This window comes from Lissotriton vulgaris, chromosome 5 (assembly GCF_964263255.1).
Source record: "Lissotriton vulgaris chromosome 5, aLisVul1.2, whole genome shotgun sequence".
NCBI lineage: Eukaryota > Metazoa > Chordata > Amphibia > Caudata > Salamandridae > Lissotriton > Lissotriton vulgaris.
The window spans coordinates 464,528,015-464,555,011 of record NC_141693.1 but is presented as its reverse complement, the minus strand read 5'-3'; positions in this window follow the sequence as shown (position 1 = coordinate 464,555,011).

Here is a 26,997-nt window from a genome sequence, read left to right as displayed (position 1 = left end):
TCATTGATTTTTCACCAAAAAGCTTTTCACTTACCATATACTCTTAAGACATAGACAAAACATTCACAGTATATATCCTTGGCCCAACAATATTCATGTCTTTGTGCTACACCTAATCCACTTAATGTATTTAAATAAAAAAAATCAGTGCAAAAAACCACAGCAAAAAAATAAAAACACTGTATAAATGTTTACCAGTTCAGTTCATTGAACACAACAAAAGTGCAGAGTAAATGTATTATTTGTAATGTCCATACTGCATGAATAAAAAAACAACAAGGGGTTGAAGCAAGTCCTTTTAGTGAGGGAGAAACTCAAATTTTCAAGAGTTGACTCCGCAAACGGATCCTTTCAATTGCCTAGTTAGAAAAGCCGATGTGTTTCGACCCGTTTCGACCCATTAAGTTAGGTATGGGTTTTCTTCAGGACATACAACTGGGAAAGGCTGTGAAATAATTAAAAGGGAGGGGAATATTATTATTTTTTAAATTTCCGTGGGGATTGTGAAACTTGATACCACCCTTTCAATGGCTTTTATCTTTGTTCTCTGTGACCACATATAAGTCAGGTTTTTTTTTATTTGGTGCCAGGCTTCAAAAGCCGATAATGCCAAAGTAAACCTTAGTTGAAGCAATTATTACATTTCTTATATAGCGCCAGAATCGACCCCCGAAGGGGTATCTCCACGCTTGCCTTGGGAACCCGTCCTGGTTTTTCCCTGTGAGATAGCCCCTACAGGGCATCCCCAAGGTGAAAGCCAGGCATCCCGCCGCGGGGGGCCGTTGTGGAGATTAAGCAAGCTTAATGCCTAGAGTTGCAGAGTGTGAACCCATGATTAGGTCAGGCACCGAAGCGAGAATTATCGAGTCCGTGGACATTTGAGCTCAACACCCTGCCGTGTCGGGAATCGAACCCTGGTCCCGGGTCTGACCTCTGCTTCAGGGTCTGCCTGCTCTAACCAGTGAGCCACACTTCTCCACATATGAGATAAGGAGGGATGGGTTAGGACCTGACTTCTGGTGCAGGCCTATTTTAAATCACAGTTTGACTTCAATTTGAGAGTTCGAGAAAGACTTGCTTAAGCAGCTGAATATTCAGCAAGTGCGTAGCTTTCAAAATTATGCAACTGTGCGGAGCAGGGCATTTGCCTTCAGTCTCTCAAAGTAATTTGTTCTCTGCGGTTTGTCGAGGGCGCTTCCATGAGTCGCAGCGTCCAAACTCTCCCGGTGCCTCCTTTTAATTAGTTGCAGGCTTGCAGCATTCTTATAACTTCCATTATAATTTCACCATTGCACTTTCATAACATAGAAGTGTCTCCCTCACGGGTGCAATTCGAAATCTAGGCGTAATAAAATTTGTAGTTCCCAGATTACAGGCTCAAGGGGGCAGATTACAAGCACCTTGCGCTACTTTTGCGTCACTTTTCCCATGTTAAAGATGATGCAAAAGTGGCGCAAGGGGCTTATAAATCTGCCCCAAGATTCTTAAATGCAAAAACAACAGTTGATGGACAGAATGCAAAACAATGTCATACATTCACCCCACCACATTCCAGTTTGAACCCAGCCATAAGCAAATCAGTCTTGACCCTGAGCCCCATGGGAACAGTCCAGCCCGAACTGCCAAGCCAGGTCCTCCCTGGACTGGAAACAAGCATCCTAGGATCGGTTTCAGGATTTCACCCCTCATCAGCCAGGATAGCTTGATTCCAGTGGCATGGAGAGCACGTGACTCACTTCTGAGCATACCCAACCCACTCGGGGTGGCAAATGCAAAAACAACAGTTGGTGGACAGAATGCAGAACAATGTCAAACATTCACCCCAGTACAGAGATCTGGGCCTAAATCCATTGTTGTGTTGCTCACTATGCCATTCCAGTTTGAACCCAGCCATATGCAAATCAGTCTTGACCCTGTGCCCCATGGGAACAGTCCAACCCGAACTGCCAAGCCAGGTCCTCTCTGGACTGGAAACAAGCCTCCTAGGACCGGTTTTGGGCTTTCAGTACTCATCAGCCATATTAAGGCCAAGAATGTCTTGAACATATCCCAAAATCATAATCTTTTATCAGGTTTTAAACAGAAAGGCAACACAATTTCAGTGGTGATATGTGACATAATAGGGTTGAACTAGCAATGTGTCATTCTAGTAAGCCAATGACTTATCTAACACATAAGATACTTTCAATACATACATCTAGAAACACCTGCTTCTACTACATATTAATGAATAATGTGTGCATAGCAAATTAAGAAAATGACATGATGTTTATTTAATACAGAAATACCATAGAAAGTTCAACTCATAAATAGTCCATAGGAAAGGAACGAACAAAGGACCTTGACAGTTACAAAGGCAGTAGCATCCTGGACACGGCTTCCTCAATAGGTGAGGTTCCGTGACAATTGTAAGTGGTGTTTTTGACTCGCACGAATATGGTCGAGTCTGGTATCTACGAACCGCAAATGACGAGTTTAGTAAGTGTGTGCAGTTTCGCTGTGCTAACTTAAACCGTTCGTTTGTTACGTGGGTTTTTCATCAGTACCCACGGGTTCCATCTTAGATACGGCATCCATTTTGTCTCTTGCCCTCAAGTAGCCAGCGAACGGACGTTGTCCGCTTCGCGATCCTGGGGCTCCCAAGATATTTGCGGAAGACACATGTCCTTTGTAAGTGTCTTTATGATGAGGGGGATGATACTGTAAGGCAGATGGCCCCGTTCGAGGCTCATCTCGCCGTGCCGGTTTATTGTCTCAGCCGTGCATCTCATTAGGCACGTCCCTTTGATGCCTGTAGCTCGTGTTTCCTGATACCTCCTCTTTTACACCCTTTTCCAATCTCCCCACTGTTTCCATCTTCCTCTGCACCTGTCTTTGTTCCTTCTTCGATCTGTTTTACTGCTGATTGGAATGTACTAATGGTGGGAAGATGGGTTTTTACAGTTGGGAACCGCCAAATGTTTCCGCACTTATGTTCCGGACCTTATGAGTATCAAAGTGACCAAAGCGACCCCTCTCGGGGATAATTGTGGGAACTGGGTTGTAAACCTTTGTCTGCTATGCAAACCTATGGGAGAATTCTGTATAAAAGGAGCGATCCACAGAACCAATTTGAAGCAGTCTCCCCGAACTATACTCGTTGTACTTCCTGTGACTTCTGTGTTTCCCTGCAGTAAATAAACCTTGAATCTTTGACGCCGAAGGAAGTGTCCCGTGTCTCTGTCATTCGTACGCCGGAGCAGGTTACCCACGAAGGTTTCAGGTGTTGTCCCCTGGCACCGCTGGGTCTTAAAGAACCCAGTCCTTCATAGGAACACAAATTAATACTGTTTATTAATACACAGGCCATGGATTAGGCTTCTATTGGGCTGATTTTCTGAAATATAAAGCACCTGAGAAACACATATACGTGAAAAAGCTTGTTCACATAAAAAGTGCACATTTCTTTCCGCAAATATGAATCGATGTCAATGCAAGCTATGGCCTAGTCATGCTAATTTAAGCTTATCTGAATTTAGGAATATTTTTCTAAATAATAAAACACTCCAACACTGCTATTATGTTTGGATCCTGGTGGTAGTGTTTAGGGCATTGATATGTTCATTTCTAACAATTATTTGTATCTGTCTTCCTAATGCTTCATAGGACTCCAAAGGAACTTGCAACCTACCCCCCAGACAGTATTATCCATTTTCCCATCATCTGAGGTACTTTATTGTAGGGGATGCTTGCCCTATGGGGTTTTATGTGCTCCAGGAAAGCCTTCATTTTATCACATGTTTCAGTCTGGTACAACTTACTTTGATACTTTCCTGCTTATCTATTACCAGCCCATATGATATTTCTCTTTACCTTTGCAACTGGTCGCTGTGTGTGGGGTAGGAGTAGGTGAAACCCACTGACTGCAAGAAATATCTACAGCTTTGACTATTGAAAAACAAAATTTGAATGCCTTTGTAATTACATTCACCATAATGGCCAAGTCTGACTGCTTGCCTTCCTGCAGGTACGTGAGACAGAACTCAGCGAGAGTCTAGTCTTTCCTTCAGCGTGTCGATCCTGACTACATACCTCTACGCTAAACCAAGCAAATCAAAATGAGTCAGAAAAAGCCAGTTCCTGCCAAGAAAGCAATGAATGAGGAGTCTGGCACCTCCAAAAAGAGCCCCAGCATTGCACAGTCTGCTATCAAATCCTCTTCTTCCCTTCACCAAGTTGTGCATCATGGATGACTGGTTCATCTTCTTCTGGGCATCAATATAGACAGAGGACACTCATAGTTTCACCCTTCCCCACACATGAACTGTGGCGGCATCTATTTACCGGGAATGATGTGGTGGGGGTGGGGATAAATTAGTATAATGAAAAATAAAGCACTTACCTTCTTGTTGCCACCCGGCCAGCCGCCCCCTCTCTGTCTGCTCACCGCAGCCGCCTTTTGCTCCTGGACAGTAGGAAGCAGGAAGAACCCAGGCTCTTGACATCAGTAGCCAATCACCAAGCTGCAAAGCAGCATTGTGGTTGGTCTGAGCGCCGTTGTTCAGTGCTCAGACAGGGAATGGTGACCTGGGCATGTTCTGCACCCATGCTATAATGCAGCCTGGGTGTACAATATGCAAAGTGCGCATGACTGGTATGGTCGGCCCGAGATGGCCAGTCAAACAGTTCTGCGCACTGTATAGTGGGCAACCACTTTTCCTGCCCTGGCAGTACAGCCCAACCCACACCAGGAAATGGAAAACTAAATTGATAATAACGCTGGTTATTATCAATTTACTTTTCCATTAACTACTGCTAGAGCAGTGGGGCGATGTTCCACCGCCTTAGCGGAGGAGGCGCCCCTGCACAAGAATCACCAAGTACGACGCAGTCATAAATTTACTATTATCTTGTAGTTTCTGAATATAAAAAAAACTGTAAACTTTGTAAAAAAAAGTGTTAGTTTACCTTTGTGAATCAGGCCACTCATCTCTATAATACAGCACAGCCTGTACCACACAGTGCTTAATTGGCACACTATTACAGCTGTGAATATTTACAAAGTCTTTTGGTGGTAATTTAAAATTTTGGTGTACAAAGATGCTACTTTTGCAATTGGGCCAGCACAAAACAGTTGAGTACATTAAAAGGGAAATAATACTTAATTTCAGGTATCAGTGGGCAAGTACAATAAGATTAAAGACGGAACATATCGATGAAAATGAAGAGCTATTGCAAGGAGGTATTTGTGAGATCTAAAACAATCTTGGAGTCACTTTTAACACTGGAAGCACTACTGTATAAGCCTTACTTCCTATTTTTTGGCTGTCCTGGCAGGCTTATTTAAAATTCATACAAAAATGAGATTATATGAGATACAGCTACCTTACATTGACTACTGCAAAAACCAAACTTTCCTGAAATCCTCGAACTTAGCCTGGGTGAATAATGTATTTATGCCAGTAAAACTGGAAATTTCCACATTTCACAATATGCAAAATTTGTGATATTTAAAAAAATATTCCAAGGCACAATTTTGCATATTTAACATGCAAGCGGCTCATTTTCACACACAGAAAATGTCTTACCAAGACAAATGTTCTTCTCAAACCTGCCTCCTGCCATCATCTTGCGAGACTAATTTTAAGTGAAAGGTGCGTTTCTGTGAAAAAAGAAATCCAAGATCGTTGACAACCACATGTTGCTCTAATAGCATAATTTAACCAACTTTTGTTTAATCGAATTTTGCCTATTAACAAATAAAAATCATGATTTTGTACACTCTCTACCTGGCACTCCTGAAATGTCCCTCAGAAAAAATATGCACCCAGCTGAAAAATGCAGGGTCATACAGGGCTACAAAATAGGCCCACAAACAAAATCAAAATGGCCCCCATTAGAGATTTAGGGCCTGATGTTGGAGGACAAATACCGATCACAAACGCTGCAATTCGCAGAATTTCCACGTTTACGATCGCAAATCAGTCAAGCGACATGTAGGGACAGAAATACCGAAACTCTAAATAATGAATCACTAAAAATAAAAGAAAACAGTTAATGATTCTTTATTCAGCAAATATGCCACACCGACTCACTATTTTGCGAGTCGCTAAATAATGAATCGCAAAATAAAGTCGCAAACCAATGTACATAAACTCGCAAATACTCATTTCTTGAAAAATCGCTAATTTGGAGTCGCAAATTAACACTGACTCAAAGCAGGTGGTAACCAGGTGCACTGCATATTAACAGCCCCAGAATGCATCTGCGTGAACACAATGACGGCCCTCTATGGCAAGGCGGATGCGGATGCAAACTGCAGCACTGAGAATCTGGAAACAACAGGAATTCGTATACAGATTGCGCATCACACTATTCCAACTGACAAAGACTGAAATCCATGAGAGGTACAGGCTTTACTCCACCACCATCCTAGACCTGATACGTGACCTGCACCCACTCCTGGATCCCCAGACACCAAGGACACACGCGATACCTCCACATGTACAGGTGCTCTGTTGCCTGCACCTACTGGCATCTGGCAGTTACCAGGGGTATTAGCTGTGGCTGGTGGTGTCCCATAGAGTTGCCTGTCAAGGTTTTTCAACACATTTCTGGATGTCATGATGCAAAGAACGCACCACTACATCCGGTTCTCCAGCACTCAGGCGGAACTGCATAAGACAAAGATGGACTTTTATCAGAAGGCCCAGTTCCCACATGTAATAGGGTGCATTGACGGGACACATATACCAATCTGCCCCCTCTCTGCTACTAAGTACATCTACCGTAACCGCAAATCTACACATTTAATCAACGTACAGGTCATATGTGATGCGTCTCACATCATTACCGACATCTTTGCTAAATCTCCTGGGAGCATGCATGATTCCTACATCTACAGGAACAGTGGGATCTACACCCGTATTGCTGGGGGTGAATTTGGAGAAGGATACCTGCTAGGTGATAGCACATATACGGTGCATGCATTTATCCTGACTCCATACCTCAACCCATCTACCCCAAGTGAAAGGAGATTTAATGTTGCCCATAAATCTACGCGCAATGTGGTGGAGCGCACATTTGCACTCCTGAAAAGCAGGTTCCGCTGCAGTGCCGGCCTCTGATCTGCTGCAAAATAATAGCTACATGTTCCATGCTGCATAACCTGGCCACAAAGACGGGAACACCCGTGGAAATCGCTGAATCAGAGGATGAGGGTGAGGATTGGCCACAGCCACAGCACAGTGCTGCAGGTGTTGCAGCAGCACCAGATGGGAGACTAACTTGCCTAGCAACATTAGAGTTTCATTAAATTTCATGACTGCCAATCAAACTGACTGTTCCCCGCTTGCTTATTTACTGATGTGTGTGACATGCATTTGGGTCCAGTGGACTAACTGTTATGCTATGTGTTAATTGGAACTACTTCTCCCATGATGCATTGCTGTTTTTTGGCAAATCATGGACTGGAGCGGTCATTGGGGAATGGGGCTAGGATGGGGGGGCACAGCATGCTGTGCATGCATCTTACCTTGTCTGTTGGCTCCTCTGGCAGAACTGTCCGCGTCTCCGATGCCAGGGACACTCTCCTGCTGGAGGGTGGACTCCACCAATTCTTCCAAGGAAGTGGGTACAGGCGGAATAGTTGTCCTGCCACCTGTCTGGTTGGCTTGTTTGAGCCAGTCAGCCACCCTCTCCTTGGCACGTTCGCGTAGGTCGTACCTGCGCTTCTTAAGTTCATCTATTGAGCGCTGGGTGACGCCGATGGCATGGATTTTTTCCTGGACCACAAGCCAAATTTTTGTTTCTGTGATTCAGGCATGTGCTGGCATTTTTTCCTAAAGAGCTGGTCATGATCCTTCACCACCGCCTCAATTAGTACCTCCAACTCCCTCTCACTAAATTTGCGTTTCTCTTCCTCTCACCAGCCTCCTTTCCCTTCTCCTGTGTGTCCATGGTTGTTTTGGGTGTCTGCAAGGTGGTTGCTGTGCAGCTCCTGGGTGTTTGGTTCAGCTCCCTGCCTCTCCCACAGGTTCAGGTTCAGTGTAACAGCATGTGCCAGCCCACTTCCTGTTTATAAGGTCATCTGTATGCACCGGATTGGGTGATTCACAAGTTAGAGATTTTTTTAAATAGCAGATTCGCTAATAACGATTCGGTAATGCGAAATCACTATTACCGATTCGGTAATGCGAAATCGGTATTTATTTTTAGCGATTTTTACTTAATCGATATCTTTTCGCGATTTTTTATCTACATCAGACTTTGCGAGTTCTTAATAGCGATTCGGTAAAAATCACTATTAAGAACTCGCAATTTGGGTTTTACCTACATATGGCACTTACAAAGCTAAAAAACTGGCTTATCTTTGCATATTGCGGCAGTTTTTAACTTTTAACGACCAGCAGACAATTTTTGTGATAATTCCATGGAATTTAACAGTACAAACTGTATGGGGTGGCTGCTGCCAAATTAAAGTGGTGGGGCAGTGAGGAGGGGTGGGGACGGTAAAGGGGGGAAAATAATAATACAAAAAAAATGCTTTCCTACTGATGCCACTGCCAGCAACCTCAGTAAAAAAGTACCATGAAAATAGGGTGAAAAAGCCATGTTTGTGCCGACAGGTCAAATATAGCAACACTAGCCCTCTAGGCCCGACACAGCACTGCTAGAGGGAAGTTGAGCTTGCACTAAAATTGGAAGAGAAGGGGACCTATCTTGAAGTCCATGGGCCACTCCCAGCCAATCCAGACACTTCTTTCAGCATGAAAGCCTGAGCCTGAGCGGCCTGGTAGCCTTTGTGTTAGATTTCGTTTACCTGAATATCCAGTTCCTTCTGTTGGGAGGATGAAGACAGTTCTATCCTGCCCCTGAATATCTTGCTCCTCCACACTGATTAATAACAGTGTAAAGAAACCCAAGGGAAGGGGGAAATTGGATAAAATAATAAAAAGAAAAACAAACACAGCTTCACTGGTTGCTCTTCATAATGCAGCCTGAAGTCTGGAACTGTATGTCTAAACAGAACATAAGAACATGACAATATTCACTTCACCACTTGGGTTCTAAACAGGTTCTAAATATTCTTGTAGTTATAAGTGATAAAAATACCTCTCTACTCTGGTTAAAGATTACACTAGAACTGTGAAGGTGTATCAAAGAAATGCGTCTCTCCTAAAGTGAAAGAATAACTCATTAGTCAGATTTGTACATGCTTCCTATTTCTTAATATTACAGATATATACTGAAATTACCCACTAGATGGCGTGACTCACTTATTCTATTTGCTTATAAATATTCCTCTTTTTTTCTTAGATTTGAAATCTATTAATATCCATAGACATCGTAACAACAAAACAAATGCTTGTTCTTTGATGAGTTGTCAAAGTTTGAAAGTTCAAGATTGTGCCCTTAAATGTTGAATTCACAGATCTGCTTGGAACAAAACAGTGTTCAAGAACGTGGTTCTGCAAGCGTCTATCAAGCGCAATGATCGGAGTCTCTTCAATGCTCTGTAGAAAGTTATTTGTGTATTTTACTGACGATCCTGGTCGTAATTAACCAAACGTTGTTGATTGAAATCAAAAGAAATCACTTACTTGGATCACGATTCGTATGTGACACGATACCTGACTTTTCTGTCACTCTGTGTCCCTATTCTTTGTTTAGGAGGAACCTTCGTAATCAGGACAGTTCCGCGTGGGACACGGGAAACAGCTGGGAAGGAGAAATGGAAGGGAACAGCACCTGAGCCTGTCGATCCGGAAGAGCCAAGGAGAGGAATGGATCCGATGCGGCCGGGAAGAATGCTGAACAAGGCAGGATACACAGGTAAGTAAATGAGCAACGAGCACAAGCAACCGGCAGAGCTTCCAGCCGGCTTTTAGAAACAGGAGCGGGCGTGGCTCTCACGCGCTGCACGTTTTTAGGATCCACAGTTAGCAACGTGCAGCGCTTATTAGAATACCAGCAATCATTCTTCCTAAACGCTTGTAATCATAGAAAAGAGCTTGTAAAGGCAATCCAACATACTTTGACAAAGCAAATAAACTAAGCGCCAAAAACCTAGTCTTCTTCTATATGCAAGTGCCTGAATCATTATAGGAGCTTTATCAAGAGTTATTCATCAAAGCATACTCCTTTCAAGAAAGGCTAGCTAACTGTTTCTGACAAACCCTAACAGTCGCCCCCCTCAAAGGCCCCCTTACAGGCCGTGGTTTACTCGGATTTCTTAGATAAAATGTTCTGAGTAAACGTGGAGCATGAACATTAGAAGCTGGTCCCCAAGAGTTTTCTGAGTTATCGTAACCTTTCCAAGCAATTAAATAAAATAAGCGACCATGAATTCTTTTAGCATCCAAACTTTTTTGAACTCCAAATTCCAGATGACCTGCTATAGGAATGGGAGGAGGTGGAGTTTCTTTTCTGGTAAGGGGATTATAGGGTTTAAGTAAAGACACATGGAATACTGGATGTACTGGGTAATCATCAGTAAGTTCTAATTTTACAGTAACTGGATTCAATAATGTCTTAACAACAAAGGGTCCTATAAATCTGGGTGGTAGTTTTCTAGATCCTTCTATATTCAAATTTCTAGTGGAAAGCAAAACTTTATCTCCAATTTTGTAAAGAGGTGCTTCAGATCTATGACGGTCAACTTGTAACTTCATTTGTTCCTTATACCTAGTCAAATAATTTTTGGCTTTTTCTTGTATTTTTTAACAAATTTGTTAGTCTCTCAGTTACTTTTGGAAGAAGAGAGTTATTCACAACAACTGGTAATGCCCTAGGATGATAACCTTGCATAAAATAGAATGGAGTACAATGAGTAGCTGTATGTATTGTGTTGTTATATACAAATTCTGCAATCGGTATTGCCTCCAACCATTCACTTGTGTAATCAGTTAAGGGACACCTTAAAGTTTGGAGTAATGTCTGTTTAAGGCGTTCTGTTTGTCCATCTGTTTCTGGATGGAAGTCAGTGGACAAAGCTGGTTCTATTTTTAATTTTGCACAAAGTGTCTTCCAAAATTTAGAATTAAATTGACTACCTCTGTCAGAAACAATTTTACTCGGTAATCCATGAAGACGTACTACTTCTTTAAGGAAAATATTTGCAAACTCTCCTGCAGTTGGTAATTTTATCAGGGGAAAAAAATGAGCCATTTTTGACAAGTAATCTACTATGACTAGAACTGTAGTGTATTTTTTACTGGGAGGCAAATTTACAATGAAATCCACACTCAAAGTATGCCATGGTGTTTGTGGGATGGGCATTTGAATCAATAAACCAGCGGGGGCTCTATATAAGGCCTTCAGAGGAGCACATGTAGGGCAAGTTTCAACATATTTCCTTATATCTGTGCTCATGGTTGGCCACCAAAAATGTTTTCGCACATTTTCCAAGGTTTTTAATCAACCCGGATGTCCTGCTAAAACTGAAGTATGATGCCAGGTAATAATATGATTCTGCAAATCCAGAGTTGGTACATACAAAAGAGTTCCATGGTACATTAAACCATGTTGCACAGAATTAGACTTGTCTTTTAACCAATGTTGGGGATTGATCTGTAGATGAGCATTGTATAAAACTGTCATGAAATCCTGATGTACTATTGGAGCTAATAGCTTTTGAGATTCTATGATGGGCTGCCCTGTTTTTTCATGAATTGTTTCCGAAGTATGTCCATACCTGGATAACACATCTGACTGAATTTGCTGGGTGCCAGGCCTGTAAGTTATCACAAAATCATAGGTACTAAAAAAATTCAACTATCTTGTTGGACAGGCCACATGACGGGCCGCTCTCCCCCGGCTCGACCAGGCCCGAGCCCAGTCACGCAAGCACCACACACCACCATTGCACGCCCTACGTCCCCTCAGGGACCCCTGCCCTCGAACATGATAACCTCGTGGGTCCGATCCACTGCCGGCCCATGCACCCAGCCCGGGCCGCCATCTTGGACGCCTCGCCACGAGGCCGCCTGGCCCCCGATCGACCTCAACCCTGGGCCTAGCCCAGCCTCAGACAATCCGGCACCACCCTCCACCCAGGAGGTGAGCGGGCTACTTGGCAAGTCAATGGGAGAGAGAGGTGCCGATGGCTCTCCCCCCGCCCAGTGCCGCTCGCCCATCGCCTCCCCGGGCGCTGGCTCCACCCCCCTGCTGGGTGTCTGGACTCCCTCATCCCGGACCTCCCGACCTCCAAGTGCGAGGGTCCGGACATCAAAGCACGCCAGCCCTATAACTGGGACAGCTCCAGAGCAGGAAGTCAGTTGTATCTTGGAGTCGAGAGACGTAAGAGGAACTCATCCTGGACGGACTACTGGCGCTGCCGTAGCTCTGTCCTGTGCACCATCGTCCTGCCTGTTGGCGCTGCCACAGCCGTCGTAACCTTCATTCTTCACCGTCGTCCGGATCTGCTGGCGAGGCCGCGGACCGTTGTAACCATCATCTTCATCGGGACCTGCTTGGCTTCTCCACGGCCCGTCGACCATCCTTCATCCATCTCGGGACCTGCTTGGCTCCTCCACGGCCCGATCAGCAACCACGCCGAGCTCGAGGATTGAGAGCTATTTAACTCATTGGTAACTAAGACTGTCCCGCTACCCTTTCTCCTCAACCAGAGATCAGAACCGAGGGGACCCCTGAGTCCAGACCTCCTTGTATCATAGCGACGTAACCTAAGAATTGCATATAAAGTCTCGTTAACCTTCAATCTTGTGTGGTGTCCGTCTGTGGGGGGGAAGTTACTTACCTGTACAGTCGTTGGAGACGGCTCTCCCTGGAGACCTCTCCCCGTAATCTCGGCCGACCCTCCCGGTCCGTCTAACATTGGTGGCCAGCGGCGCGATCCGAATCACCGCATAACGTACAGAGAGTAGCTCACCCCACAACGAACAACAATGTCGACTAAAGAGAGCGGATCAACTGAGAAGTTCCAAATGGAAAAACTAGAGGAATACAGCCATCGTGAACTAAAGCAGTTCTGCATCGAACTAGGTATCGCTACCACCGGACTAAGTACCAAGGACGATTTTAAGCATGCCCTAGAATCTTGGGCAGAGACCGGGGATGTCGAAACCCCTGAGCAAAGCACCGCGAAAAATACCAACACGGCCCCTGAGGGGCAAAGAACCAGTCTCTCGCAAGACGAGATCCAAGAAAGAGAAAAAGCCCGACTACACGAACTCGAAATGGCCCGACTCAAGATGGACATAGAACTCAAATTGGCCGAGCAAAAAATAAACTTAGAGCACCTTCGCCTCCGAGAAGAAAGAGAGGAGAAACAGAGGCAAAGGGAGCTCGAGGAAAAAAGACTAACGTACGAGCACGAACGGAACCTAGCCGAGATCAACCTGCGCAAACAAAATAAAGAGTTAGGGGTGCCCGACAGACCGTCCACCCCAGGGACCGCGGAGAAAAAAGTGCACATCCCCAAGGATGTGGTCCGAGAATATTTTCGAGAAGACGACATCCAGCAATGGTTTAAGGCCTATGAAATCGCGATGACTGCGCACCGGATCGATAGAACCGACTGGGGAGCCGGCCTATGGGGCAAATTCCTCAATGAGGGCCGCGATACTCTGTTACAGCTCCCAGACCACCAGATGACCTCCTACGACCATATGAAAGCGGCCCTCCTCACCCGCTATGGCCTCACGCCCGAGATGTACCGTCAGAGGTTCCGAGACTGCACACGCATTCCAGGTACAACTTGGGTGGACTATGTAACGTACTTTAGCCGAGCCTTCGAAGGCTGGATCAGAGGGAACAACGTCACGACCTACGAGCAGCTGTTCAATCTGATGGTATGGGAGCATCTGTCCAACAATTGCTTCATTGAACTACGCCAACACCTCCTCGACAGCAAGTTAACCGATCCCCGGCAGCTCGCAGCCGAAGCTGACCGGTGGGAGATCACCAGAGTGGGCCGGAATGGGTCCTACGAGCAGAACAGGAACAACAATGGTCACTACCGACCCAGAGGAGGAGGAGGGGGCCAAGGACGAGGAAGAGACAATACTCCGGCCGCCCCCGCTACCAGCACCACCCCCCCGGCCAACCGGGGCAGCACCCCGGCGCGACCGGGATACAGAGCCAATGTTACATGTCACCGATGCCAACGAGTCGGCCACTATGCAAACGACCCAAGCTGCCCGCAGTATCAGAGTCCAAGACCCCGCCAGGTGGCCGCCGCGGCACTAGGGGAAGAACAGATCTCCGAGGAACAAGAAACAGGCGAGCAAGAGTATCAAGAGTGGGAGCCAGCCGCCATGACTCTCGCGTGCTTAGGGGGAAGAGACATGGTCCCGCGGGTCCCCCTACCCGCTAACACCCAGAAGTACAGCCAATGGGTGAGCATCAATGGACAACGGGCCAAAGCCCTTCGAGACACCGGGGCCAGTGTGACAGCCGTCCGCTGTCATCTGGTGACCCCAGAACAATATCTACCGAACGTTCTCTGCCCTGTGCGATCAGCCGACAACTCGGAAAGTCTGTGTCGGATGGCCTGCGTCCCCTTTGAGTGGGGAGGGGTCTCCGGCATGTTGAAGGTAACGGTCCGAGACGACGCCCCCGTGGAATGCCTCCTCGGAAATGACCTGGAAAGCTCCCCGTGGGCAGCCGTGGAGCGAAAAGAACACTTGGGGATGTTGGGCGTCCCAGACTGGGCGTGCGTCACCACCCGGTCCATGGCCGCCCGTGCCAACCATCACCCGGAAGAACCAGAATGGCCGGCGCCACCGCCTCCGGTCGCCCCCGCCGAGACCCCCGACCATGGCATCCCCCTCGAACTTGCTCAACCTTCCGACCTCGCTAATCTTGATCAGTGGGCTCAAGAAGGGGGACCCACACAAGAACAATTTCGTCAGGAACAGAAGACCTGTCCCTCCCTTGAGGGACTCCGACAACAAGCGCTCGCCCAAAGCGCCGGGGATACCTCCGGAACTCATTGGGTCTACTGGGACAATGATCTATTGTACAGCGAGCAACGAATCGCCGAGCTGGGGGCCAACCGAGTACTAGTGGTGCCCCTCCGCTTTAGAGACTTCCTGCTAAACCTGGCCCACGATGCCCCCCTGGCAGGGCACCTGGGACAGGATAAAACCTACAGCCGCCTAGTGACCCACTTCTTCTGGCCCAAAATGAGAAACGATGTGCACCAGCATTGCCGATCTTGCCCCACGTGCCAAGCCAGTGGGAAGAGCGGCCGCAAATTAAAGGCTCCCCTGCAACCCTTTCCAGTAGTCACAACCCCATTTGAGAGGGTCGGGATAGACATTGTGGGACCCCTGGACCCGCGTACAAGACAAGGCCATCGCTTCATCCTGGTACTAGTGGACCACGCCACCCGCTACCCTGAGGCTATTCCTCTCCGGACCGTGACAGCCCCAGTGGTCGGCCGGGCCCTGATGGGGATCTTCTCCCGTGTGGGGTTCCCCCGAGAAGTCGTCAGTGACAGAGGCACGAACTTCATTTCTAAATATATGAAGTCCCTCTGGCAACAGTGTGGGGTCACCTACCGCTTCACGACCCCCTATCACCCCCAAGGAAACGGACTTGTTGAGCGGTTCAATCGCACGCTAAAAGGGATGATCGGGGGATTGGAAGAGCCCCTCCGTCGCCAGTGGGACGTGCTGCTGCCGTGCCTCCTCTTCGCCTACCGGGAGGTCCCACAGAAGTCCCTAGGCTTCAGCCCCTTCGAGCTGCTCTATGGGCACCCAGTACGGGGGCCACTCAGCCTGATCAAAGAAGGCTGGGAGATGCCTCCGGCCAAGAGTCCTCCAGATGTCTTCCGGTACCTCCTCACCCTCCGCAACCAGTCCCGGCGGTTCAGAGACCTAGCAAAAGCCAACCTAGAGGCCAGTCAAGAGGACATGAAGAAATGGTATGACCAGAACGCCTCATCCATTGAATTCGAGCCGGGGCAACAGGTCTGGGTAATGTCCCCCACCGAACCGTGCGCTCTCCAAGACAAATGGACGGGACCCTTCAAGGTAATCGAGCGCAAGGGTCCTGCCACCTATCTGATCGATATGGAGTCCGCCCGGAATCCGCTCCGAGTCCTCCACACCAACAGACTGAAACCCCACTTTGCACGAACAGAACTCAGCCTCTTGATGGCCACAGACAATGGGGTTGAAGACGACTCCGAGCCTCTCCCTGACCTCTTGCGGACCCAGGAGCAAGACGGCTCCGTGGATGGGGTCCGACTCTCGGAGACCCTCACCAGAGAACAACGGCAAGAGTGCCAAGCCCTCCTATCACGGTTCGCCAGTCTGTTCTCCCTCACCCCGGGTGTCACTTCCTGGTGTGTGCACGATGTGGACACCGGAGACAGCCCTCCTATCCGCCACCGGGCCTACCGCGTACCTGATCGGGTACGGGCCTGCATCCAGGCGGAAGTAGCTAAGATGCTCACGCTCGGGGTCATCGAGCCCTCAGACAGTCCATGGGCCAGCCCGGTCGTACTGGTCCCCAAAGCAGCCGCCCCCGGGACCACACCAGAACTCCGGTTCTGTGTCGACTACCGGGGTCTGAATGAAGTCACCAGAACGGACGCACACCCCATCCCCCGGGCAGATGAACTGGTCGACCGAATGGGCGCTGCCCGCTACCTCAGCATCTTCGACCTGACGGCAGGTTATTGGCAGATCGGCCTCACACCCCGAGCACAAGAACGCTCTGCCTTCTCCACCCCCGATGGCCACTATCACTTTACGGTCATGCCCTTCGGCATGAAGAACGCCCCAGCGACGTTCCAACGGCTCGTCAATCAGGTCCTGGCGGGGCTCGAAGAGTTCAGCGCCGCCTACCTGGACGACATCGCTGTGTACAGCCACCATTGGACCGAGCACCTCCACCACCTCCAAGCAGTGCTGCAAGCCCTTCAGCGAGCTGGCCTCACGATCAAGGCCAGCAAATGCCAAATTGGACAAGGGTCGGTGACCTACCTCGGACACCAGGTGGGAAGCGGCCTAGTGGCCCCCCTACAGCTGAAAATTGCCGCCATCCAGAACTGGCAACCCCCTATCACTCAAACTGAGGTGCGAGCCTTCCTGGGCCTCACGGGCTACTACCGAAGGTTCGTGAAAGATTATGGTACCATCGTGGGGCCTCTCACCGAACTCACGTCAAAAAATCAGCCCAAGAAGGTGAACTGGACCCCAGAGTGTCAAGCGGCATTCGAACAGTTAAAGGCCGCCATGTGTTCCGCTCCTGTGCTCCAGGCCCCAGACTACAGCCGGGAGTTCGTCGTCCAGACGGACGCCTCCGACCAGGGCATTGGGGCGGTCCTGTCCCAAGTGAACACCGAAGGCCTCGATCAACCGGTGGCCTTCATCAGCCGGAGACTCCTACCCCGGGAACAACGCTGGAGCACCATAGAGAGGGAAGCCTTCGCTGTGGTATGGGCCCTCAAGAAGCTCCGGCCCTACCTTTTTGGCACCCACTTTCGGGTGCAGACTGACCACCGACCCCTGCAGTGGTTGATGCATATGCGGGGGGAAAACCCAAAATTGCTACGCTGGTCCATCTCCTTACAAGGTATGGACTTCACAGTCGAACACCGGCCTGGGTCCGACCACGCCAACGCCGATGGCCTGTCCCGGTTTTTCCGCCTCGACGAAGAGAGTCCCCAAGAGGATGGGTAACTCTCCCCGCCTTCAGCTGGGGGGGACGCATGTTGGACAGGCCACATGACGGGCCGCTCTCCCCCGGCTCGACCAGGCCCGAGCCCAGTCACGCAAGCACCACACACCACCATTGCACGCCCTACGTCCCCTCAGGGACCCCTGCCCTCGAACATGATAACCTCGTGGGTCCGATCCACTGCCGGCCCATGCACCCAGCCCGGGCCGCCATCTTGGACGCCTCGCCACGAGGCCGCCTGGCCCCCGATCGACCTCAACCCTGGGCCTAGCCCAGCCTCAGACAATCCGGCACCACCCTCCACCCAGGAGGTGAGCGGGCTACTTGGCAAGTCAATGGGAGAGAGAGGTGCCGATGGCTCTCCCCCCGCCCAGTGCCGCTCGCCCATCGCCTCCCCGGGCGCTGGCTCCACCCCCCTGCTGGGTGTCTGGACTCCCTCATCCCGGACCTCCCGACCTCCAAGTGCGAGGGTCCGGACATCAAAGCACGCCAGCCCTATAACTGGGACAGCTCCAGAGCAGGAAGTCAGTTGTATCTTGGAGTCGAGAGACGTAAGAGGAACTCATCCTGGACGGACTACTGGCGCTGCCGTAGCTCTGTCCTGTGCACCATCGTCCTGCCTGTTGGCGCTGCCACAGCCGTCGTAACCTTCATTCTTCACCGTCGTCCGGATCTGCTGGCGAGGCCGCGGACCGTTGTAACCATCATCTTCATCGGGACCTGCTTGGCTTCTCCACGGCCCGTCGACCATCCTTCATCCATCTCGGGACCTGCTTGGCTCCTCCACGGCCCGATCAGCAACCACGCCGAGCTCGAGGATTGAGAGCTATTTAACTCATTGGTAACTAAGACTGTCCCGCTACCCTTTCTCCTCAACCAGAGATCAGAACCGAGGGGACCCCTGAGTCCAGACCTCCTTGTATCATAGCGACGTAACCTAAGAATTGCATATAAAGTCTCGTTAACCTTCAATCTTGTGTGGTGTCCGTCTGTGGGGGGGAAGTTACTTACCTGTACAGTCGTTGGAGACGGCTCTCCCTGGAGACCTCTCCCCGTAATCTCGGCCGACCCTCCCGGTCCGTCTAACATATCTCATTTGGCGTGGTGTTAAAGCTTTAACTGAGCTAAAAAATTGTAGATTTTTGTGATCGCTAAAGATGGTTAGTGGAAACTTAGCTCCCATCAAATGATGACACCATTCAGTAAAAGGCACTTTAATGGCCAAAAGCTCCCGCTCAGCTACTGTATAATGCTGTTCAGCAGGTAACAATTTTTTAGAGTAAAAGGCGACAGGATGTAATTGTCCATCTTCTGAATCCCTTTGTGACAGTACTCCTCCTAATGCCACCTGCGAGGCATCAGCTTCCACATAAAATGGAAGATCTGGGTCAGGATGTTTCAAAATAGGTGCAGTAATGAACTTTTGTTTCAAAATCTGGAAAGCCTGTGATGCCGCAGCATCCCACAAAAATCTCTGACCTTTTTTTAATAATTTATTAATGGGGGCCACAACATCTGCAAAATTAGAGATAAATCGCCTATAAAAATTGGCGAAACCCAAAAATTGTTGTACTTCCTTAAGAGATGTGGGATCTGACCATTCTGAGATAGCTCTTACTTTTTTTTCATCCATGACAATTCCTTTTGGTGTCAAACAGTATCCTAAGAAATCAACAGTATTGGAATTAAAAGTACACTTTTCTAACTTAGCAAACAAATCATGTTCTCTTAACTTTGCTAAGACTGCTCTAACATGATGTGTATGTTCTTCAGCATTCTTTGAGTATATGAGAATATCATCTATGTATACAATAACACAGACATCCAGATATTCATGCAGCACTTCGTAAAAAAAAAATGTAAATGCCGCTGGGGCATTACACAGTCCAAATGGCATGACTGTGTATTCAAAGAGGCCAAATTTAGTCTTAAAGGCAGTTTTCCACTCATAATGTTCTTTTACATAAACCAAATGGTACGCTCCTCGTAAATCTAACTTAGTATAGATAGTGGAGTGTCTAAGTTGATCTAAAAGCACCGGGATCAAAGGGAGCGGATACTTGTTTTCAATTGTCGCCTTATTAAGCCCTTTATAATCGATGCAGGTGCGCAAAGAGCCATCTGGTTTCGGAATGAAAAAAAGGGGAGAGGACACCGGGGATGTAGAATGTCTAATAAAACCTGATTGTAATAATTCGTCCAAATAAGTTCTTAAATAAGCAGTCTCCTTTTCTGTTAACGCATACACCCTGCTACTAGGCAGAGGAGCTCCCGGAATCAGATCTATTCGACAATAATAAGAGAGGTGAGGTGGTAAAACACTAGCTTTAACTGGGTCAAAAACATCTCGAAATTCTAGGTTTTCAGAAGGAATAACTGTGATGTCCTGAGAAGCAGTAACTGCACAATGAAGTACTGAAAGAGAATCCTGAGTCGCTTCTCTATAACAAGTAGAACGGCAAAAAGATGAATCTAAAGTAACCGTTCTGGCCACCCAATCAATTTTTGGGTTGTGAGTTGTGAGCCAAGGCACACCCAAAATCAGACCAAAATTCGGAGTATCTATTAAATCAAAACTAATCTCTTCGGTATGACCATTTTGACACACCATAGTCAATGGGCCAGTTCTTTTAGTAATCAACCCTGAAGTTAGGTCTGAACCATCTACAGAACATACTGTCTCGGGATGTGTTTTCAAAACTACAGGTTATTCAAGCTTTTTGGCCCAGGCAATATCTACAAAATTTCCTGTAGCACCTGAATCTAATAGCACAGGAAGAGTATATCTAAACTGCGTGCTCACAATCAAAATCACATGTATTAAAAAATGTTTGGGAATATGTGGCACTGTGAAAGCAGCAGAGAATGAGGTCTGGTTATGACTCTTTCTCGAACAAGTGACCTCTTCCCTTGTCTAGCTTTTTAGCTTTCCAACTCTGATTCCATTGAAGTCAAAACATTCACTTTCTTTGGGGTCTTAGGTTTTACTGGGCACTCTCTGGCAAAATTACCAGACTTCCCACAATAAAGACATAACTGAAGCTTCCTACGTCTTTCTTTTTCCTCAGATGACAGGGGTCCTCTAAGTGTTCCAATCTGCATTGGTTCTGGTTCTGGGAGTTTATTTTCCACATCCTTCTTTTCATGTTTAAAAAAGGATATCTTAGATTCCGATTTAACTCTATCTCCCTTTCTCTCACCTAAACGATGATCCAATTTAACCATCAGATCAACAAAATCCGAATAGTCCTCGGGGAGGTCCACAATTTGTGCTAAAGCGTCCTTCAGATCGTCTCCTAAACCTTTATAGAATAGGGACGCTCGTTTTTCCTCTGGCCATTGTGTCTCAGTTAGTAGGCGATTAAAAGAGGTAAGATAGGTCAACAGATCTTTAGTTCCCTGTTTCAGATTCAAAAGCTCATTATTACTGGCCTGTATATAAGTATGCTTTGCAAACAGCCGAGTCATCGTCCTTTTAAACATGTTCCAGTTATGCAATATTGGGTCATCCCTATCCACATAAGGTATTGACCAATTAGCCGCTGTTCCTCCCAAATAAGAAAGGACAAAAGCCACCTTGGTAACATCAGTAGGAAACTGTTGGGGCTTGCATACAAAATGTAACTGGCACTGATTAAGAAATATCTGAAACTTACTACTATCTCCAGTAAAACGTTCTGGAGCTGCTAAAGGCACTACATTTGGCACATTAACTGTCACTTCAACCAGGGAGGATAAAGTACTGGGAGTTTTTGGTCTCGTACCAGTTTTAAATGGAGGTTTAAAGGCAGGCCATACAGGGGAGCCCCACAAATTCTCTCTAGGCTTATAACGTATTAACTCTTGTTTTAAGGATTCATTTTCTTGCTTTAAACTCTAAACGCATTTGTTGTAGAAGCAACGTGACTGACTCAGGTTGAGTCAAATCTTCTTCCAAGGCCTGCACCATTTCTGATGCATCAATAGTGTCTTGATCTAAAGCAGTATTCATCTTTCCAACAGAAGGAGGATTAGAAGGCTTGTGCTTCTGTTAGATTTCGTTTACCTGAATATCCAGTTCCTTCTGTTGGGAGGATGAAGACAGTTCTATCCTGCCCCTGAATATCTTGCTCCTTCACACTGATTAATAACAGTGTAAAGATACCAAGAAACCCAAGGGAAGGGGGAAATTGGATAAAATAATAAAAAGAGAAACAAACACAGCCTCACTGGTTGCTCTTCATAATGCAGCCTGAAGTCTGGAACTGTATGTCTAAACAGAACATAAGAACATGACAATATTCACTTCACCACTTGGGTTCTAAACAGGTTCTAAATATTCTTGTGGTTATATGTGATAAAAATACCTCTCTTCTCTGGTTAAAGATTAAACCAGAACTGTGAACGTGTATCAAAGAAATGCTTCTCTCCTAAAGTGAAAGAATAACTCGTTAGTCAGGATACTTCCTATTTCTTAATAATACAGATATATACTGAAATTACCCACTTAATGGCGTGACTCACTTATTCTATGTTCACATTTGCTTATAAATATTCCTCTTTGTTTCTTAGATTCGAAATCTATTAATATCCATAGACATCGTAACAACAAAAGAAATGCTTGTTCTTTGATGAGTTGTCAAAGTTTGAAAGTTCGAGATTGTGCCCTTAAATGTTGAATTCACAGATCTGCTGGGAACAAAACAGTGTTCAAGAACGTGGTTCTGCAAGCGACTATCAAGCACAATGATCGGAATCCCTTCAATGCTCTGTAGAAAGTTATTTGTGTATTTTACTGACAATCCTGTTCGTAATTAACCAAACGTTGTTGAATGAAAACAAAAGAAATCACTTACTTGGATCACGATTCGTATGTAACACGATACCTGACTTTTCTGTCACTCTGTGTCCCTATTCTTTGTTTAGGAGGAACCTTCGTAATCAGGACAGTTCCGTGTGGGACACGGGAAACAGCTGGGAAGGAGAAATGGAAGGGAACAGCACCTGAGCCTGTCAATCCAGAAGAGCCAAGGAGAGGAATGGATCCGATGCGGCCGGGAAGAATGCTGAACAAGGCAGGATACACAAGTAAGTAAATGAGCAACGAGCACAAGCAACCGGCAGAGCTTCCGGCCGGCTTTTAGAGGATGGAGCGGGCTGGGCTCTCACGCGCTGCACGTTTTTAGAATCCACAGTTAGCAACGTGCAGCGCTTATTAGAATACCAGCAAGCATTCTTCCTAAACGCTTGTAATCATAGAAAAGAGCTTGTAAAGGCAATCCAACAAACTTTGACAAAGCAAATAAACTAAGCGCCAAAAACCTAGTCTTCTTCTATATGCAAGTGCCTGAATAATCTGTTCAATCATTATAGGAGCTTTATCAAGAGTTATTCATCAAAACATACTCCTTTCAAGAAAGGCTAGCTAACTGTCTCTGACAAACCCTAACAGTTTGCTGTTTCTCAACCTGACTGTATAATGCAGCTGGGTTGGAGAAATCAAAGTGCGCATTTCAGTTTGACTGGTCTAAGACGGCCGGACAAACTGTCATGCACACTTACATTGCCCAATACTCCTCCTGCTGTGGCTGCTTCCGTCACTCAGGATGCTCGTCCTGCCCCACCCTTGTCTCAGCATCCTTGGCTGTAAGTGAAAAATAAAAAAATAAAACAATAATAATTTTTTTAATTTGTTATCTGCAGTGATTGGGGCGATGCTCCTCTGCCATTACGGAAGAGCCACCACTAAAAACGGACCCAGCAGACTATAAAACAGACCGCAAACAAGCAAAAACTCGCCTGTCAGACCAGCATTACCTGATTGCCCTATCTGCAGGGCTTTAAGTGGGATGAAAAAACTGAGGGGGTCTCTCAAGGGGGCAAGGCCAATGTAATTAAGGGCTTGGCTTAAAACACGTAAGCTAAAAGTTTGTGCTTAGCATAGTGTGCCGCCCAACTGGTATTTTACTGTTTCTGTCATTGCATCCAGATATATGATACAACAAGTAACATCATACCTACAACAAGTCAGGACTATTTGCTTTGTCAATGGTTGTTAGTTGCATTAGATAAATAAGCAGCAACTGTGGCTTGTATATAATATTGAAAAAGCTTCCACATAAAGCCCTGGTGACACCACGATGATGTTGCTGCTCTTGAGTTCCGAAAAGAGAAGAGAAATCCAGAAAGAAAATGACTCTCTTTAAAGGATTTCCCTTCCCCTATAACGCTCTTAAAAAACGGACCTCCTGTGCCACTGCACAAAATAGAGCCCGATAGAGACCTGTTTCGAGGCCTCCTTAAAAAACTGCCAGTGCTCAGACCCGGTAAGACCCGAATCACTTAAAGCCCTGCTTATAAGCCAGTCCAACTATGGAAAAAAGATAAACATTTTCTTTTGTTTCTGAAGGTGCTGCAGCAGTTTCCACAGATAATGGTGTAGCAAAATCCCTAAAAAGTATAACTTCTGCTCTTGCACGATGAGCCTTGACTTTACAGATGTGCAATGTGTGCTCTGATACCTCTGTTTTGCTGGTTCTGTGTTCTCTCCTGTTCTTCGTGCTGCACATATGCTTACTCCTATTCCTTACTTATGGCTGTGTATGTGTTCACTCCTCTACCCAGTGCTTTATTTGTGTTCATTCCTGTACTGTATTCAATGTTGAACACGTTCTCTCTCCAGTGACCGGTGGATGTGGCAGACTGCTGCTCTGAGACTGGCATCTGTGCAAGGTGATAGCACTTTCTCATACCACTGTTTTTCTGATTGACAAAGTGATTCCTAACCAGGGGACTGTGGCATACTAACTTGGCTATGATACATTACTGATGCAAATATAAAGACCTGGCATGCTACTTTGTGTCTAAGGCATAGGGCCAGATGCACGACCTTTACATTTTGCGACTTGCAAATTGCGTTGCTTTGTGACTCGCAAAATACAATGTACAACAGTGTCACAGACACTGTTATGATTCCCAATAGGGTTACATATTGCATGCCTCATCAATATTCATGAGGCAAGCGCCATTTGCGACCCCATTGGGAAGGGCTAGCACTCCCAGGGATTGTGGCCTGCTGGGGTCAGCAGACCACCGTGTCTGGGACGGCTTTTCAAATAAAGCAGTTTTTTTTAAATACAGCCCGTTTTCTTTAAGGAAAAATGGGATGTATTCAAAAAAGAAATATGAAACTTTTCAGTTTCATTTTTTAAGGGCAGGCAGTGGTCCCTGGGACCACTGTCTGCTCATAAAAAATATTTTCTCCCACAGCCACAAAGGGTAAGGTGTACCCTTTGCGTTTGTGAGTGGTTTACCACCTAGGTGAAGTAGGTGGTAAACTGCGATTGTTTTGCGGCAAAAAATGCGGTCGCAAACAAACAGTACATAGCAGTGTGTCCCGCTACTAGGAAGGGACGCCCCTTCCTAATAGCGAGAGTCACAAGCGCTCATTTGTGAGTCAGTGTCTCACAAAATAGTTTGTACATGCCGTTACCCTTTTTTGCGGTTGCAAATGGGCCGATCTCCCGTTTGAGAGCGCAAAAAAGGGTCGTACATCTGGCCCTTAGTCCTTTAGTTTGCTAAACTGTTTTGAACTTTGACATAGATCCTTGCCATTTTATTGAAACAAACCATGGATGATCAACAGTCAGTTTCAATACAGATCTATTTCCAATCTTTTTGTATATCAAAACGGTATACTGTATTAAAAACTGTTCCACTACATAGAAGATTGTAGACTGGACCCCACAAACCTCCTTGTCCTCCTACGTTGATGAGTACTGCAATGCATGCCGACACATGGACAGGGTAGGAGGGCAATCCCAGCCTTATACTCGGCCTTATTAGTAAAGCATGCGCCTCATCATGAATGACAGGCACTCACTGGTGAGGGTCTGGTTAGATCAACTAGAGAGGTCGGGGGCTTTGACAAATGGCTGTTCTTTCTCATTTTCTCGTGGGCCAAGGAGTTCATGCTTGGGAGAGAGGTGACAGCTTGACTGGGACAAAATCGCTTGTTCCCTTCTCCTCCCACCCTTTTCCCCATGTAACTGGTCGTCCAGTCATCACCACTGTGGATCTCACGTCTGTACCCAGATGGTTGTCCTACCTTGTCATTGAAATCTCAACTTTTATTAAGGCAAGTATCGTGATCCTGCCGTCTGCGATTCGAATTAATAATGTTGATTATGAATTTGACCTGAAAGACAAGCGCTGCTACAAAGTTCTCCTATGGCATAACGTAACATGTGTATTTGTAAAGCGCACGTTCACCCCAACCGGGGTATCTTGGTACTGAATAACAGATGTTTATTGTTACCGAACTCAATGGTACTCATTTTATCGACCTTAGATGGCTAAAACGACTGAGTGGACCCACCAGGATTTGAACCTGTGACCATAAGGTGGAATACAAGGCCAGGTAGTGGAAGCATTAGTCCACTGAGCCACCAGACCCGGCACGAATAGGTGCAATCGGTTGTACTTGGAAAGTTGTAAAATAATAAAGCAGATTAAAAAAAAGAAAAAGCAGTTAGGAGGAACCTGCTTGGTTACCAAAATGCAACCTAAAAGAGAGATACTCACTGAAATTGAATGAAAATCCATCCGGTGAGAACTTTCCTTTTATATTAGCCATGACGAAAATGGGCTTTGTCTACTGAGTTTGTTTTATTCGTGACGACCGGTAATTGATATGCCATTATTTTTGACAGCACTTAAAAAATAATAGGTATTGCTAGACCTGCAGGCAACTTTATGACACATGCATTAAATAACGAATTTACATTCTTTAAGTAAAGCACATGAAAAGGCATTTGACAAAAAGATTTCCGTAAATGCCCCAGGTGTGTCGTATGACATCAGACCAAATGTTATAATGTCTTCAGAAACAGTGATATACAACAGACTCGGTAATTTCATCACTTCAAACAACGTGGTTGTTTTTACTCGCTATTGCAGACAGACTGTAACTGAAGGTTTTACTTTAAATGCAGATTGGGCAATGAAAATTGAACTATGAAATCTGCTGCTTGAACTCATCTTCATTGTTTCTTCAGAGCTATCGATACCTTATATTACACAACTTTCCTTGTTCCTTCAGAGCCGTATTTAATGTGTTGGAAACAACTTCCTTTTTCCTTCAAAAACTTTGGGCCAGATGTATCAAGATGCACTTTTGCGATTCTCAAATAGCGATTTTTAAGGAATCGCTATTTGAGAATTGCAAAATGGCATATATGTAGAAATTCGCTATTTTTTAGCGATTTCTTGATATTCCTTAATTGTGATTAGCAAATTGCTAATCGCAACTAAGGAATCATTTCCCATTCATTTCCATGGGCCAGGAGGCCCACAGGAATGAATGTGGAATTATTCTCAATTTGC